At 39.6% G+C, this 16779-nt stretch overlaps 1 protein-coding gene across 2 annotated transcripts in view; it reads right to left on the reverse strand.

Annotated features, from left to right (window-relative positions):
* LMOD3 (leiomodin 3) overlaps window positions 1-8537 on the reverse strand; it is a 46576-nt gene extending 38039 nt beyond the window's left edge. Inside the window, exon 1 of one of the 2 annotated variants that reach the window (XM_042452343.1) lies at window positions 8381-8537. The gene's annotated coding sequence lies outside the window, so the exon portion shown is untranslated. The remainder of the gene's footprint in view (window positions 1-8380) is intronic. The other variant, XM_042452342.1, reaches the window with a different exon arrangement.
* Between the last annotated feature and the right edge of the window lie 8242 nt (window positions 8538-16779).

The raw sequence follows: 16779 nt of genomic DNA on the forward strand, positions 1-16779 counted from the left end.
CTTAAAGGGCCCTCTCACCAACTGCCGCCAAACGCCAAAGCAGCTGTAAGAGTTCCGCAGCGGTCCCCTATGCAGTCCGTGGGCGGCACTCCTGGGGCGGTGCGCAGATGCACACCTCTGACACCCCGGGAGGAGGCCGCCCGGCAGAACGCGGCCCCGGCAGCGACGGTGGTCCAGTGAGGAGGCGGAGGGGGCGTGGCAGGAAGGTCCGGTTGTCTGGCTTTATGCTCGCCGCTCTCACCTGGCGAGCCTCCTCCTTGCCTTCCCCCCAGGTGTTCTGCTCTGGTCAGGCCCCACCTGGAATATTGTGTCCAGTTCTGGGCGCCACAATTCAAAAAGGACATTGAGAAACTGGAGCGTGTCCAAAGGGGGGCGACTAAAATGGTGAAGGGTCTGGAAACCTTGCCCTATGAGGAACGACTCAGGGAGCTGGGGATGTTTAGCCTGGAGAAGAGAAGGTTAAGAGGTGATATGATAGCCCTATTTAAATACTTGAAGGGATGTAATGTTGAGGAGGGAGCAAGCTTGTTTTCTGCTGCTCCAGAGACTAGGACCTGGAGCAATGGATGCAAGCTGCAGGAAAAGAGATTCCACCTCAACATTAGGAGGAATTTCCTGACAGTAAGGGCTGTTCGACAGTGGAACACACTTCCTAGGAGTGTAGTGGAGTCTCCCTCCTTGGAGGTCTTCAAATGGAGGCTGGATGGCCATCTTTCGGGGATGCCTTGATCTGGATTTCCTGCATGGCAGGAGGTTGGACTGGATGGCCCTTGCGGTCTCTTCCAACTCTATGATTCTATGATTCAGAGCAGAATCATAGATTGTAGAAAAATTTGGCCTAGGTCAAGAAATGAAGCAAGAGAGCAACTGAGGCCAATAGTTTTTTCAGATTTCTGAGGCCAGCAGTTTGTTCATCACAAATACATTCTTCAAGCAACCAAAGAGATGATTGTATACATGGACATCACCTAATGGCCAATATAGAAGCCAAGGGATTGCAGTAACCACTGGACCATTGCATTAATTTTCCATGTAAACAAAGATCCTCGAAATCCTATAATAAAGACTTTTATCATATATTGAGTGAGAAATGCCAGATGTCCAAGCTGGGTTCAGGAAAGGAAGAGGCGGTAGGGATTATATTGCAAACATACATTGGAAAATGGAGCACACTAATGAATTCCAGGAGAAAATCACTGTGTTTTATCGATTATAGCAAAGTATTTGATTATGTAGATCATGAAAAACTCTGGATTGCACTTAAAGATCGGTATGCCACAACATTTGATTGTCCTGATGCATCAGGACAAGTGGTTACTATTAGCAGAGAATCAAACTGTTAGGACAGAATCAACCTAACAGAATCTGTTAGGACAGAATACAGGAATGGAATTATTTCCTGTTGGTAAGGGGCTCAGGCAAGGGTGTATTTTATCACCCTGTTTCACTTGTACACTGAACATATCACACATAAAATGGGATTAAACTCAAAGGAAGGAGACATGATAACTGAAGGAAGGAACATTTAATTTAAGATATGCAGATGGCACTGTTTTACTAGCAGAAAATAGGAAAGATTCAGAACAATTAATTAAGAAAGTCAGGGAATGTACCAAACAATGTGCTAAAGGGAATCAGGTAGCTGGATGGCTCTTGCATACAGTATAGCCAAATCCATCAGCAGCAGCACAAACTGCAAACACCTTTGCCCAATACAAGTTGGTAAGACACCCTAAATTGTTGGCAGTGGGCAGTGGCTTCTTTTCAGTGCCCTATTTTGTGGTTGAAGATCTAAGCAGATTCTCAATTTTCTGATGCTTTCCTTATAACCACTAGGCTGGTGATACAGTCAGTACTTATTCCAGCTGGTACCATAGTGTCTTTTTGCTACAGGTTTGCCAGTTATGTCTTCACTGGTTCCAGCCGGACTAGTGGCACTCTGAATTTTGGTAGCAATAATTGTTGCACCTGTGGATCTATCTCTAACTTTATTTTGTCTTCAAAGTACTCAGCACCCCAGAATATGTGTCCATTTTTTGATAAGTGTTAGACAGGGGAATCAGTGACTGTCGTTGTGCTTTGGTAACATGGAAGGTGTTGTGGTATTGCACTGTCATGAAATCTATGGCCTGTGTTCCAGAGTTGACCAGAACCTAATGAACATCCTCTCTGTCAATGACAATAAATTCCAGCCAGTATTGTTTTTGTTGCATTGCTTTCTTATAGGGAGCTGACACTTTGCCAGTGGTCTCACAATTGTTATGTCATACATTATCAACACTTGGAAAATTGTTTTCATTCTGATTCTATCTTGCAATAGATTAACTGGTGGGACACTGCAAGTGGTTCCACAATTGGAACACAGTCTTACAGGCCTTTGCAGTAGTAGCATTGTTACAGTTGTGGCTGAATTGGGATCTTTCTTAACTGTGTTTTTTATGCCCTGTGAGGCTGTGCTTTATGTAAACCTGCACTGAATATCTCATCCTCATGTGCAGTATCCAGATCCCTCATCACTTCATTGTTTGGGTGGCTATGGGTATATTGCCAGGAAAATCTACCTTACCCTCAGGCCAGCCTGATCCACAGCAACCATGGCTGTTTGTCTACATACACTGAAGCAAGTTTGGGAGAATTTTCCACAGAGTTTTGAATTCACTCTTTCAAACTAAATCACTCTGGTGTAATAAATTGCAGTATGTGTGGCCCATGGCCATACAGCCCTTTTTTCCCTCCCCTCTCCCCTTGCATGCAAAAGTACATATTTCTGAATTATTCCCCCAGCCTCATACTGACATCACTATGGAGCTCAGTCGACACACATGCACAAATATCTGGATTTTCTGCTCAAAACTGGGATAAATTGCCACTTTTCTCCCTCTGGGTTAAAGCTTTTAAAGAATTCAGTTGTCCCATATGTCGTTTGGACAGCTCACTGTGAAAACGTGGTAAGACCGTTTTATTTGGCCTGTGTAGATGCATCCCAGGACACTGGCATTTAATGTTCTTTTCCCCACCATCTTTGCATTCTTTAGCATAGCTTCCAGCAATACATAAACTAAATTTTACTGTTTGTAGTTGCAAGTGGTCTCTCCCATTCCTGCTGTTGGTTTTTTTTGGCAATGTGACTGCCTTCTGGAAGAATTTATCCCTGACATTTTTCCTGTGGCTGGGATCTTCAGAGGCTGGTGGCATGGAAGTGTGTGTGAGAGAGAGGGGGGGGGGGGGAAAATTTTTCCCAGAATGGGGTCACATGCCCCCCCCCCCCAAAAAAAATAAACCACAGAAAACTATAAACAAATTTCATCTTTAGACTTGGGTCCCATTTCCAAGATATCTCATCATGTATATGCAAATATTCAAAAATCCAAAAAAATTCCAAATTTTAAAACACATCTGGTCCCAAGCATTTAGGATATAGCCATGTCAGTTAAACTGGAATTATAGTGCTGTAACTGCGTAGTGTGAAGTGGGTCCAGCTAACATTTCTGAAACATATCCAGGGGCAACCCCACATGTGACACATTATGGTAGTCAAGCCTAGAAACCACCTGAGCCTAGATCACATGAGAGACAAAGAAGCAGCATTTCCAAGATAGTGGATATAGCTTTGAGTTCCAGTGCCTCTTTATTTAGAAAGTAACTCTATGGGTTCACTAATGAGGATGGCACCAACACACAATTTACTCCAGTGGATTTAGGGGGGCAAGATGGATATTGCTTAGCATGACAACTTTTTGGGGAGGGCATCTATTTCTATTTATTCTTGATCTTTCATTGGTGGTTAATCCATGTTCCTATCTGCTGTACCCTTTCAAAATCAGCTGTGCAAACCAATTACTGAAGAATAGCCAGCTTGCACATCTCACTCTGGAGCACATGACAAAATCAGTGGGATGGATGAATAAGTAAATCTCTTCCTTTTGCCCAATTAACATACATTCAGCATGAACATGAACTCATATTTATACACTGGGCTCTGGCTAATAAAAAATAGAGAAAAGTAGGAGGGGGATTGTTTAAAGCAAGCTAACCACGCTAATATTTTATCCATTATTGCAGCTGTATTAAATGTTTTATATTGTTTTAGCTGAGTTTATATTTTATTGTTCTCACACTTTACTTTTTGTGAACCAGCTTGGCCAGGTTTTACTTCAAAAGGCAATACAGAAATAGATCACATAAATAAATAAGTATTCCTATTTCAACATTTTGTGAGACTTTGTCTTATAAAAATTGATGACAGCATAATCCAAGCAAAGTTAGACATTGCTAAAGATGATTGGCTCCCTGATTGGGTATTTGACAGAAAGGCAGGACCTTAAGTAAATAAATAAATAAATACATGATTGATTGATTGAAGTTGAAGAGAGTTAGGCTTGTGATTAGCTCCTCCCCATTACAATGAATTGGATTTAGATATACTTAACTTTGTCTGAAATAGGAATATATTTATAGATTTTTCCTTTTCATCTTTCATATATTAATTTAGGGTGTGCTACTGAATACCCTCCAGCATTTCGCATATGAAAACCAGGACATATGTGACCAAACAACATCAGAGTGGGGTCAAAATGATCATTAATGAGGAAGAACAACAAACAGCTTTATCACATTGGGGCTAATTTCGTTATTAGAGATTAAAGCGCATTTAAAGCATCCCACAAATGAATGGTGAGTAATTGCATGGATAATTATCACACGCAATTGTGCAAGTAAAGTGATATCAGAAATGCATTGTCATTGCAATCCCGAAAGTAAAAAGATGTGCATTAATGCTTCTTTGTGACTACTTTAATGGCAGGTTTTATGTGATGTCATGTAAAATTGTTTCACGTAATTATGTTATTTTTCCAGGATATTCACAGTACAAATTCCTAATCTCCTTCATGCTATAAACTCCTAAGAGAGGATGAACAGTTTGATTTTTCCAGAGCCTACTGGGAAGGGTGAAATTCCACTGCCTTCTGCCCTCTCTCCCCACTGAATTTATTAAGTACAAACTACTTTTGTACTTTGAACTCAGTTTGCAGTAATGGAAATAAGATGAGGACAAAGCGGGAAAGCAGGGGGAGGAAAGAGAAAATGGGACATTTTAAAAGCAGCTGAAAAGGTTAATAAGAATAATTATCCTTGCAAAAAGCAGGACAGTTGGAGGGTAGGCTATTAGCTGGAAATAAATATTGCCATCGATCTACTTTTTGGAACCTTGGAACCAAACAGCATTTTATATTATGCACCTGTAAGCACAACATCAATCTCTCTTGTCTTACTGTTCTAAGCACCACCATGGGTCATCCATAATACAGTCCATAAATGGATCCTAATGTTCTCGAATAAATCAACTGTGGTCTCTAGCTGGCATCTTATTCTCTCAAACCATGCCATTTGGGTCACTGAAGCTATCCATTCACTGCTTGCAAATCTCCTGTTGATTTCTTGTCTGTAAATAAAGTGCTTAGCTGTCCTCTTATATTTCCCTGATCTACAATCATTCCATCTTGAGGCCATGAGCCCTTCTGATCTCTTACCTTAAGGTCAAGCCTCTTGTTTGGGCTTCTGTAGAGTGGTAGTCAAGGATAGGATATGTTGTTGGTGCTAAGGAGCAGCAGCTTTAATTAGGCATTTTCTCATTATCTGTGACTGACAGCACTGTATTCTTTGAAGAATGTCAGGCCTAAACTGTGCATTGAGCATTGAGGGTGAGGAGTTTTGCTTTCTTTATATAGTACTATGCTTGCTTAATACAGCAATTAAGACCATATGAGCAATCTTACAGGTTTACGTTCAGGTCTATCATAAGAAGTTCCAGAAGGATCATAAACTAATTTTGTTTCCTTAGAAAAGACACTGTAAAATATGAAATACGCTAAATCCCAGTGCGGTGTGAGCATTGGACCGGGACTCCAAGGGAGTAGAGTTGAAATCCCCACTTGGCCATGGAAAACCAATGGCTGACCTTGGTCAAGTCACACTTTCTCAGCCTGATAAGAAGGCCCCTTCTGAATAAATTGTGCCATGAAAATCCTATGATAGTATGAGATAGGGTTGCCAGAAGTTGGAAACAACTTGAAGGCACACGAGACAACAAAACCCATAACAGACCATTCTTTCTATTATACTTTTTCTTCTTTCCAGCATTCTTCTGTAATATGATACTGAGTGAGAATTTGTTTCCATCCCTAATTTATATAGAGTACAATGATACAATGTGAAATAGTGGCATGTTATACTAATGCTAGAAGTAGATAAAATTTTGTTCTTGTTATAAGCAAATATGCTGACCTTTACTTGGTTGAAATTCCAACTTTTACTTAACCTAGAATTGCAGGTTTTGATTTTTTCCTTTTTTCAGCTGTTCTAAATCTAGATTCTTATTGAAGTAATCCAATTTTTATACATTCATGCATTCAGATATATAAATCTTTATTAAATTTGTTATTGCTGGGAAATTATCTTTCTACCTTTGTCATTATGCTCAAAGAATATATCATTAGTATATGACATATGTTCTGTACATATGTGTGTGTGCATTTAATTTTATTCTTAAAGAGTTATTTCTTATGCAGCTTATTAAAATGTCTCCCTCCAATCTATTTTATCCTTCTCCCCCTTTAAAATACAATTGGCTCTCTGTATTTACAGATTCTTTATCCACAGATTCAAGCATCCATGGCTTGAAAATATTATTTTAAAAATCCAAAAACCCTGATAAACATTGATTTTGCCATTTTAAATAAGGGACACAATTTTACTATTCCTTGTATTTAATTAGACTTGAAGATCCATGGATTTTGGTATCCAAGGGGAGTCCTGGAACCAAACTTCAGCAAATGCCAAGGGCCCATTTTAATTTATTACATTATATGTTGCTTTTCTGTTACCTTTTAATTCCCTTTTTAGAAAAGAAATCCATCTTTAAAATGTAAGAGCATAGCTTAAAATTTGAAAAAGAAATCCCCCCCAAATTGCACTCCAAAGCAGTTTTTAGCCTTGAAAATTTAGCAAGCATTACTTGAGTGGAAAAAATAACATTATTACCAGTTGTTCCTTTTTTCTTTTTCTTTTGGAAAAGGAACACTGTTATCCTCTTGTTACATTCCTCCATAACACATTACAGGTGCTGCCCCACACTATTTTTAATATATATATTAAATACATTACATCCAAGCTCTGATATATATACATATGCATATACATATATATGTATACACACAAAGGAGCAAATGTCTGACCTTCACACCTGTATTTGTCTATGTTTTCTGCTGCAGACAGTGAGTGCCTGAAAACCAGACGACTATCCTTCTTGCTCAATAGTTACACCTGCTCAGGAGGTGGACTTTTGTCCCAGTGATTGCTGCTTCTCACAGCCCATATGCACAAATGGCTACAGAAAGCAGGATTTAGCCAAACCAGAAAATCACAGCAATGTTGATAATCTGTTTTGCAGGACAAGTGTGGTGGTGAGTTTAACTCCATACCTTCCTTTCCCTGAAAAGTAACTGACTGGCCTAATTGCTTTTTTTTTTCTTAATGAGTGACCACTGCTGATTTATATATACACAAAATCCCCAGTGAGCTAAAGCACTGTTGATACATTACATTAACAAATCTGAAGAAATGATCTAAATGCAGAGCCAAATCTAACAGCAGTTTCAGCAGAAACACACAAAAGGTCAAGTTTTCCTAATATGAAAACATTTGCAACAGTCTAGCATCAAGGCTTAAGATCTTAAATATTATTCATAGGAAAAAAATTATGAGTTAGGCACTTTATCCAATCTATTTCCTTCTTTTGGTTTCTTGGCTCAGAACATATCATAAATATCAGAAGATATCAATGTATTAATATCAGAAACCACACAAGCAAACACAACCACACAAGCAAACATATTTTTGGATTTTCTCAATAAATATTATAGTTGGAAGACTAAAATACCAAAAGGAAGGTGAGTGGAAGATTATAAGCCTACAGCTCTAATTTGCAGCACTGTAGTGATAGGTAGATAAATGAATGAAGGGAGATAAAGAGAGATAGAGAGAGAGTCAGTCATGCTGCGTATAATGCTGTCCATTCATTTCTAAGTAGGTGCTGCTGAAATAAATAAAATTTACTTCTGTGTCAGTACCTAAAGGATAAAATGCTGGTCTCACATCTAATTAATACAATATAGATGAAAGTAACTAAGCTTGGACGTTTGTAAGAGATCATATGGTGTGGGAAAAATTAAAGCACAGCATGAGTTTAAAGTTTCTAATGTAAGGACCTAAGCAGAGCATTGGAGGATAGGAGGGCTTGGAGATATCTCATCCACAGGGTCAGCATGAGTTGAAGTTGACTCGAGGACATTGAACAACAAAAACAAATGTAAGAACTTACCTAGAGTGTGTGCAGACACATGCCTTCCATTTTGCATGAAAACACCATTTGCTCAAATTCTGAACATCATCTTCAGTTGTTTGTTCCAGCTACAAATGAAAAGCAGTGGCCGATAAAAGAAGAAGCAATGACAAATACATTCACCATGGCCTCCTCATGTATCATCATTTGAATCCTAGGTAGTGGGGTCATCAAAACATGCCTGAAGTGCCTTAAATGTTGAATGGGTTCTATTTTTAAGATAACTGATGGGACAAGTGCTGACTCCAAATGCTTCAGAGCAAATTCTGCTCCACTAGTCTTTCATTTTTGCTGATTACCCCCCTCCCCGAACCCGTCTCATTTATTGCTCTCTGTGTGTATATCCTCCAGTAGTGCCAGAACACTTCACAGGAGCCAATTGGAGGGAATGTACCCATGAAACTTAAACCTTGCCTCGTTTGTAAATTACTTTGTAACTAAGTGTGATGGCAGGGAGTGGAAGGGGGAACCTAATGTTGAAGAACAGGCTAGCACTGTATTATGCCCCTCAATACTCTGTAATATAATATCAGGATTATAAAGGGTCAAATGATAGCTTTGTGATAACAACATCTGCCTTGGTTACCAGAGTAGTCATAAGAAAGCTTGGAGAAGATCCCAGTGACCCTCCCCAAACGCAGTAGATTTCTGCATTCTAGATGCTCAACTCTCTGCTTTGAGAAACAACACTCAAAATTTCTTTTATACATTGTCTTCCCTGCACCAACTATAGCAAAGACTTGGCAGAGGGGAAATGTATAAACAAATTTGCACTGGGTTTTAGACCACATAAATTTCACTGTAGTTCCTTTTAGCCATGCTAATCTTGGATTACTCTCAGAAGTACCCTGGCCTTCTTGTGATAATATGGTAATACCATCATTGTCTTGATCCACAGATTATCTAGATCCATTCAGTCTGGTTTCAGGGCTGGTTATGATACAGAAACACTTTCGGTCTCCTTGGTGGAGATCTTTGCAGGAAACTGGACCAGGATGGGTCTGTCCCTTTTGGTTCTCCTGGATCTCACAGTAGTTTTGATACAATCAAATATAGTATCCACCTAGCTCACCCTGCTGGGATGAGACTTGGAAGCATTGTTTCATAGTGTGGCTGTTCATTCCTGAAGGAGTGAACCTCAAAAATGGTCATGGGGGATGCCTATTGAACTCCTTGATCTGTGAAACCCCTTAGGGCTCAGTCTTATGCCCATATTCGATATCTGAGAATCAGAGTAGTGTATTTAATTGAATGGTGGACCAGGATTCAGACCAGGGTTCAAATAATCAAAAAGCCATGGAAATCCTGTGGGTGGCCATCTTCTGTTGGTGAAAACAAAGATGTGAAGTCTAAGAACCTAATCTGCTTTTTAAAAAATACTTTTTACTTACTTATTTACTTAACACCATATAATTCAAAACACATATTAACATTCACAATAATTACAACACAAAACATAAAACAAGCACATAACCATGACACAATCTATATAACAAACAAAATTTGACAATTTGATATATTTACAATCTAATATGTATTATATATTTACAACTTAATCTGCTTTTTGTTACCTGTTTCTAGAATAGAGATTGCAAAGAATTCAAAGACAGGCAACCTATGCATAGAGAGCTGGTAGCACAGTTTGGGATACTTTATTAATGATAAAATTAGCAGATAGATCAAACATACTGAAGAAGTCCATGTTACATGATTTTTTACATAAAGAAATGGCTTCCATTCCTAGAATATGTTAATAAACATTCCCAAATGGCAATTCCACCAGTCCCTCATCCAGAACTTTGGAATGATGTGTTACAGGAGACTTCAACAAGGTTTTTATTCTGTTATTTAAAACAACTGTAGTTGTTTTCATCTTTGTAACGGATCCACTAGCATACACCTTCACCTTTTATTTTTATTTCAATTTATTCATTTTTGACTATGTTTGTTTTAATAACCTATTGGTTTACTTGTTATATTTGCAATATTTTATGTGAAATAAATAAAAAAAATAAAAAGTAACTAAGAAGAACAACCAGTTGTTTATCTATATTTATTTATCTATATTTATATGAATATATTTATTTATATTTATATCCTGCCTTTTTTCACTGCATACTCAAGGCATCTTACAACAGTTAATCATAGTTAAACATTCACAGCAAACAAAAGTTAAAAAGATAATTAAAATATCAAAAACTAAATTAGTTATGTGTGACCAATTACAAACACACACTGCTTAAATTAATTATTTATAACCAGTTACTCACACACACAGGCTATATAGACATACAATTATATAAATGAAGTTTGCTGTGATCTTGTCCTTAAGGGTACATAGTGGCTGAGGAAAATTGGGAGAGATTTGAGATGTGAAGCAAGTCCATCCATCTCACATACACTGCTTTCTATGCATGTGTACTGGCCTTGTGTGACAATGTAACTTCACATTTTTATTATTAATTATATTTATATACAGAGATTATATGTAATTCCTTTAAAAAAAATCTACCGACAGGAACATTTTCTCCAGGGATTATTTTTATCAAAAAGGTCAAATGCTTTCCTTCTGTCCTTTTGGATCACCTGACTCACCAGTCAGAAACAGAGTACTGGACTAAATGGACCTTTGGTCTGATCCAGCAAGTCAATTACTGTGTTCTTATATTTTAATTTTTGGCTGGCACAGGACATCATGCCATATAACCCTCAGGAAACTCACAAGCAGAACATACTGGTCATGTCTTGTCACTTTTTCCCTGCACCTATAAGACAGAGGTCAGCTGTCACTGAAGACAAAGGTTCCATTATTTAGATTAATGGCTCATAGCTGTTGATAGATTTATGCTCCATGGACTTGTCTAACCTTTTTTTTTTAAAGGACACCAAAGCTGGCATCCAAAGAGACCTTGGAAAAGTTCCAGTTCCCCAAATCCCCTAGCCATCATGGTCCATGCTAGCTGAGGCATTTGAGGAGTCATAGTCCCAAAAGGTAACTTTGAGAGCAAAAAATGGAACGTGTTTCTTTTGTTTAGTGCTTAGGGTTGGTCCAAGATACTGTGCTGCCTACAGCAGATAAGAATCATGAGGGATTATTACATGGAAGCTTATTGTGGGTTAAATGCCGCAAAATGCTCCTGAAGCACAAGAGTATGATAGCTGATCATGTTTCTGATTCATCATTGAAGTGTTCTCTCATCTCTCCCGTCCTCAAGATGTTCGCAGAGCTGGCATTTCTTCAAAACGGAAGTTCCCGTTATTTCTCCTATAGAGTTAGAGAGCTGGAAGAGGCCACAAGGGACATCCAGTCTAACCCCATTCTGCCATGCAGGAAGACAGTCAAAGCACTCCCAACAGATGTCCATCCAGCCTCTGCTTTAAAATCTCTGAGGGAGTGTGTTCCCCTTGTTGAACAACTCTTACCATCAGGAAGTTCTTCCTAATGGGTGGAATCTCTTTTCCTGCAGTTGAACCCATTGCTCCATGTCCTCTTTCTTCAATAAGACATCCTTTCAAATATTTAAACATGGCTGTCATGTCCCTCTTAACCGTCTCTTCTCCAGGCTAAACATCCCCAGCTTCCTAGTTCCTTCTCATAGGGCATGGCTTCCAGACCTTTCACCATTTTAATTGTCCTCCTCTGGTCATGTTCCAGCACCCTTACTCAAACAATTTAAGATGTGTAGGATCCAAAGTGAGTCAAGTGACAAGGCGAGCAGAAATCCCTCAAGGATTCTCTTCTCTAGTACTAAAAATGAGGCAATTAATAATAAATAAGGCAATTAACAATATGCTTCCTTTTCATGATACCCCAAATCTGCTTGCTGGGGCAGCCACCTCAGTAGAGATGTTTTTGCCTGTACCTATCACACTGGCTGTCTTTTCCCAATCTGGGCATGGGCCGAGACTAGACTGGGACCATGTCTTATCGCATAGCTCCATGCCCAGATCACTACCATACCATGCCAGATTGGAGCTTCGCCCATACTTAGCTAAAAATGCTTCTTTTCCATTCTTGGCAAAGTAATGGGGGATGTTCCAATTGGGTATGGGATAGTAATGATCAGGGCATGGAGCTGTGTGATAACACATGGTCCCAGCCTGGTCTCAGCCTGTGCTCAGATCGGGGAAAAAGCAGTGTGATAATCTCCTTAGTGTTGCTAAACAATATTTCCCCTATCAAGGAAATGCGATCCCAAACTCATTTCCTTCATGACAGTACAGGCTTCTGAAGTGCATAGTTCTCTGATGAGAAAACATGGGGATCTTGAATGAGGAGGGAACATGAGGTTTCTAATAAAGCACTTCCTTTTCATGTTAATATTGGGAGGAGGGAACATTTGCAGGGATGATTTGGTGTAAGTGGGGAGATTAGCCTTTCAGATTCTCCTCACCTGCAGTTTTAACTCAGTTTCTCCCAGCAAGGGATCTTAATATGTCCTGCACTGTATAGATTTCTCCACTATAATTTCCCTGTTCCAAGGAACAGGCAACTTAACATAGACCGAAAGTAATTTGATCCATAATATTTTCAAATAATTTTGTGCATGAAACAAAGTTTGTATACACTGAACTATCAGAAAGAAAGGTGTAACTATCTTGGCCACTCATGTGAACAATTTTGGAATATTTTAGATTTCAAAATTTCCTGATAAGGAAGACTCAGCTGGTATTTTTCTTAACACCCTCTTCTTCCTGATTTAACTGGGGGGAAAGGGCAAGGAAACAGAAGGGTCAACACTGAATACATAGACGTTTGATGTTTTAATTCACAAATAGAAGGGGCGGGGGTTTGAACCTTATGGGGCCCCTTCCAATTCTATGAAGTTTATCACACTAGGGAGATCCCTACGAAAAAACGGGATTTAAACTAGATATAAATTAAAAAAAAACCTGCAAATGCCCAAAGTTTATCATATGATATCATTGTTAAAGTGAAATAACGTGAAGTTAAATTGAACGTAAAGCGGAGAAAATCGGCAGCTTTTTACTTTCAGAACTTCCCGAAAGTAAAAAGATGCTGGTTTTCTCCACTTTATGTTCAGTTTAACTTCACGTTATTTCACTTTGGGGGTCATTTCGTGTGATAAAGTTCTTGCATTTGCAAGTTTTCTTTAAATCTAAATCTCTTTTAAATCCCATTTTTCTTTGGGATCTCCCTAGTATGATAAATTCCTATGTTTCTATGATGCTATGAAATTTGAACAAGGGTTCTGAGTCCACACAGTCTATGATCCTACATTGTGTAAACCTAAGCAGGTATAATACAGATAAATGCATTATCTTTCCCTCTGTTTTCTTGGCAGGGCATCTGACTAGATGGTCCTTGGGGGTCCCTTCCATTTGTATGATTCTATAATTCCCTTACTACACTGTCTTCAAGGTGTTGAATTATAGGCTTTGGCTGAAGGAAGCAGGGAAACTCTTTTTCTCCTCTTGCATCCCCCCTCGTGTGTTCCCTAAGAATATGTTAAAGAGGCCTAAGAAAATCTTCCAGAGAATAGAATTAGATCTGACTCATAGACTGTAAGCCTTTCTCCCTAGAAAGTACCTTAGCTCCTGTCTTGTGTAAGCACAATAACATAATAATACAGGTAATTCAATATGATGATGATAACTCTTTTCATTGGAAACCCCCCCCCCCCCCCCCAATAATGCTAGGAAAGATGGAGAGGAATAGAAAGAAGGGAAAGCCACATGCTAGATGGATGGACTCTATTAAGGAGGCCATGGGTATGAAATTTCAGGAACTAAGGGCCGAATCAGATGGCCCACATGCACTCTGCTGGCGCTGATTTTAGGATAGGGACTGCGCAGCAACTGCATGGTCCCTAACCCTGGCACAGCGTGGTGGTGCTATAATGGCAGCATATGATCAATTCGGGTGCTGCCATTGTGATATAAGCGACGAGCGGTATCTGCACATCGCCACGCGTTGCTTATGTAACGAGTGCACCATTGGCACAAATGTTACATCTGCCCAACAACAGAAAAAGAACCCAGTTTTTCCAGGTTCTTTTTCCTCTGGATGGATGCCAGGCAGTCTGGTGACTGCAGCGTCTATCTGGAGCGGAAAAGGCTGCTGTCAGGCCACTCTTTTGGGCCGGTCTGTCTCGTGCCTTAGTAGAGCAGTGGAGGACAGGGAGTCTTGGAGATGTCTCATCCATGGGGTCAACATGAGTTGAGATTGACTTGAGCACTACTAACAACAACAACAACAATAACAACAACATCTTTCAATATTATTCATCATCAAACCCATCAGAACTATCATGTCATTTTTCTTCTGCTCTTTTTTCTCTTCCTACCACTTTGCTGAATGACTCAGAAAGCTGTGATCTTATGCTGTTTGAGAGAAAACCTACCCCATAACATGTTGTTATTTGTGTTTACATTCTTCTCGTGGTTTTTAACTGACTCTTGTCTTTGAAAGAACATTGAGATCTGGTCTCTCCATGCCTTCAGCATTTGATTACAATGATGTTCGTACAGCTTGAACCCCATTTATCTTTAATTTCTTCTTCTATGATGACAGGCTTATTTAGAATTTGCCAGCAGTTCCAAAAATATTGCCATGTTTCATATCGGTAACTTTTAGAGTTTGCTAGGTTTCAGGGCACCCGCTGAATTCATGGGGAATTTCTATACTTTGCTGGGTCTCTAGGCAAAGAGACAAATCTCAAGGCAAATGGCATTGGAGGAGAACTTTGATTTTTCTTTGTGAGGTTGGCTTTAAAGCCTTAGGCTGCATCTACACTGCAGAATTAATGCAGTTTGACACCCTTTAACTGCCATGGCTCAATGCTATGGAATTCTGGGATTTGTGGTTTGGTGAGATATTTAGCTTTCTCTGTCAGAGAGCTCTGGTGCCACCACAAGCTTCAAATTTCAGGATTACATAAAATGAAGCCATGACAGTTAAGTCATGTCAAGCTGCATTAATTCTGCAGTGTGGATGCAGCCTTAGTAACCATCTTCATCTATTTCCAGCTTGCACCAAAGTTCACTGGCTCAGTTTTGAGGAGTTTGCATTGTGTGGTGTTTAAGCACTAGAGGAGCTCCAAAACAAAGAGACAAACAGACAAACACAGGAGTGTGAAGCATGGACGGGAAAGAGAGTCATGCACTTGGGCCCATTATGCTGTTTAGAGCAAGGCCAGCATCATGACTCACAAGCACAGTTGTTGAAGGAGCCTTGGCAACTGAGAAGCAAGGGCCTGGAGCAAACAAAACATTCCTGGTGGGCTGGCAGAGGTCTAGTTTTCCATAAGCCTCAGCAACAGCATAGGGGCTCAGAGAATGCCCAAACGTCATAAGAGTAAGAATGTATAGGATGCAAAGAGCAAGAATGGTGGCAACCACTCAGAGTGACCAGATGTCATAACAGCAAAGGGGGAGAAGGCACTGGAAAATGTAGGATTTTCTAGAAAAATGTAGGACATGACCAAATAAAAGCTAAAAACACTAATATAAACATACATTCAGGTTTCTTAGTGATGCTCGAAATGGAGGCCATTTTGGAATTCTTACTGGGCAGAAGGTTGAAATGTGGGACATGTCTTGGAAAAGGAGGATGTCTGGTCAACCAGCAACTGCTGCATCTGCATGGACAATTGCGATTTGCCTTCATTTCTCTGGATTGCCATATTTTCTATTTAACTAGGTTTTACATGGAATTTTCTCATATCTGTTTCTACAATCAACTAGCCTAGAGACAAAGCCACCTCTTCCTGGTGTCGTCTTTCTGTTATCACAAGGTGTTACTGGTCTCACGATTTGGCCCTGGAATCCCAGTGAAAGGGAGCTGCTGCCCTAGCAACCCTAAGAACCAGTGTGGCATAGTGGTTTGAGTGTTGGATTTGGAATCTGAGAGACCAGGATTCAAATCACTGTTCTGCCATGGTAACTTGCTGGGTGGCCTTGGGCAAGTCACATTCCCTCAGCTTCAGACAAAGGCAATGGCACACCCACTCTCAACAAATCTTGCCAAGAAAACCCATGATAGGTAAGTTGTCATAAGTCAGAAATGAGTCAAAGGTGCACGATAACAGCAACCCGAAATTCATGTGATAATATTCCTTTCCCTTTCCCTTTCCTATTTCCCTTTTGAAAAGAAAGTTCATTCATTCATTCATTCTTTTTCTTTTTCTTTTGGGGAAGCAGTGTTGCTTATTATAACTGCTGTTCATTACAGAAATTGTTGTGTGTCTTCAAGTCAATTTTTACTTACTCTATGGTGAACTTATGATAGGGTTTTCTCAGCAAGATTTGATCAGAGTGGGTTTGCTTTTGCTTTCCTCTGAGACTGAGACAGTGAGACTTCCCCAAGGTCACCCACTGGAATTTCATGGCCAAGCAGGGATTTGAATTCTTGTCTC

This window comes from Sceloporus undulatus, chromosome 2 (assembly GCF_019175285.1).
Source record: "Sceloporus undulatus isolate JIND9_A2432 ecotype Alabama chromosome 2, SceUnd_v1.1, whole genome shotgun sequence".
Lineage (NCBI taxonomy): Eukaryota > Metazoa > Chordata > Lepidosauria > Squamata > Phrynosomatidae > Sceloporus > Sceloporus undulatus.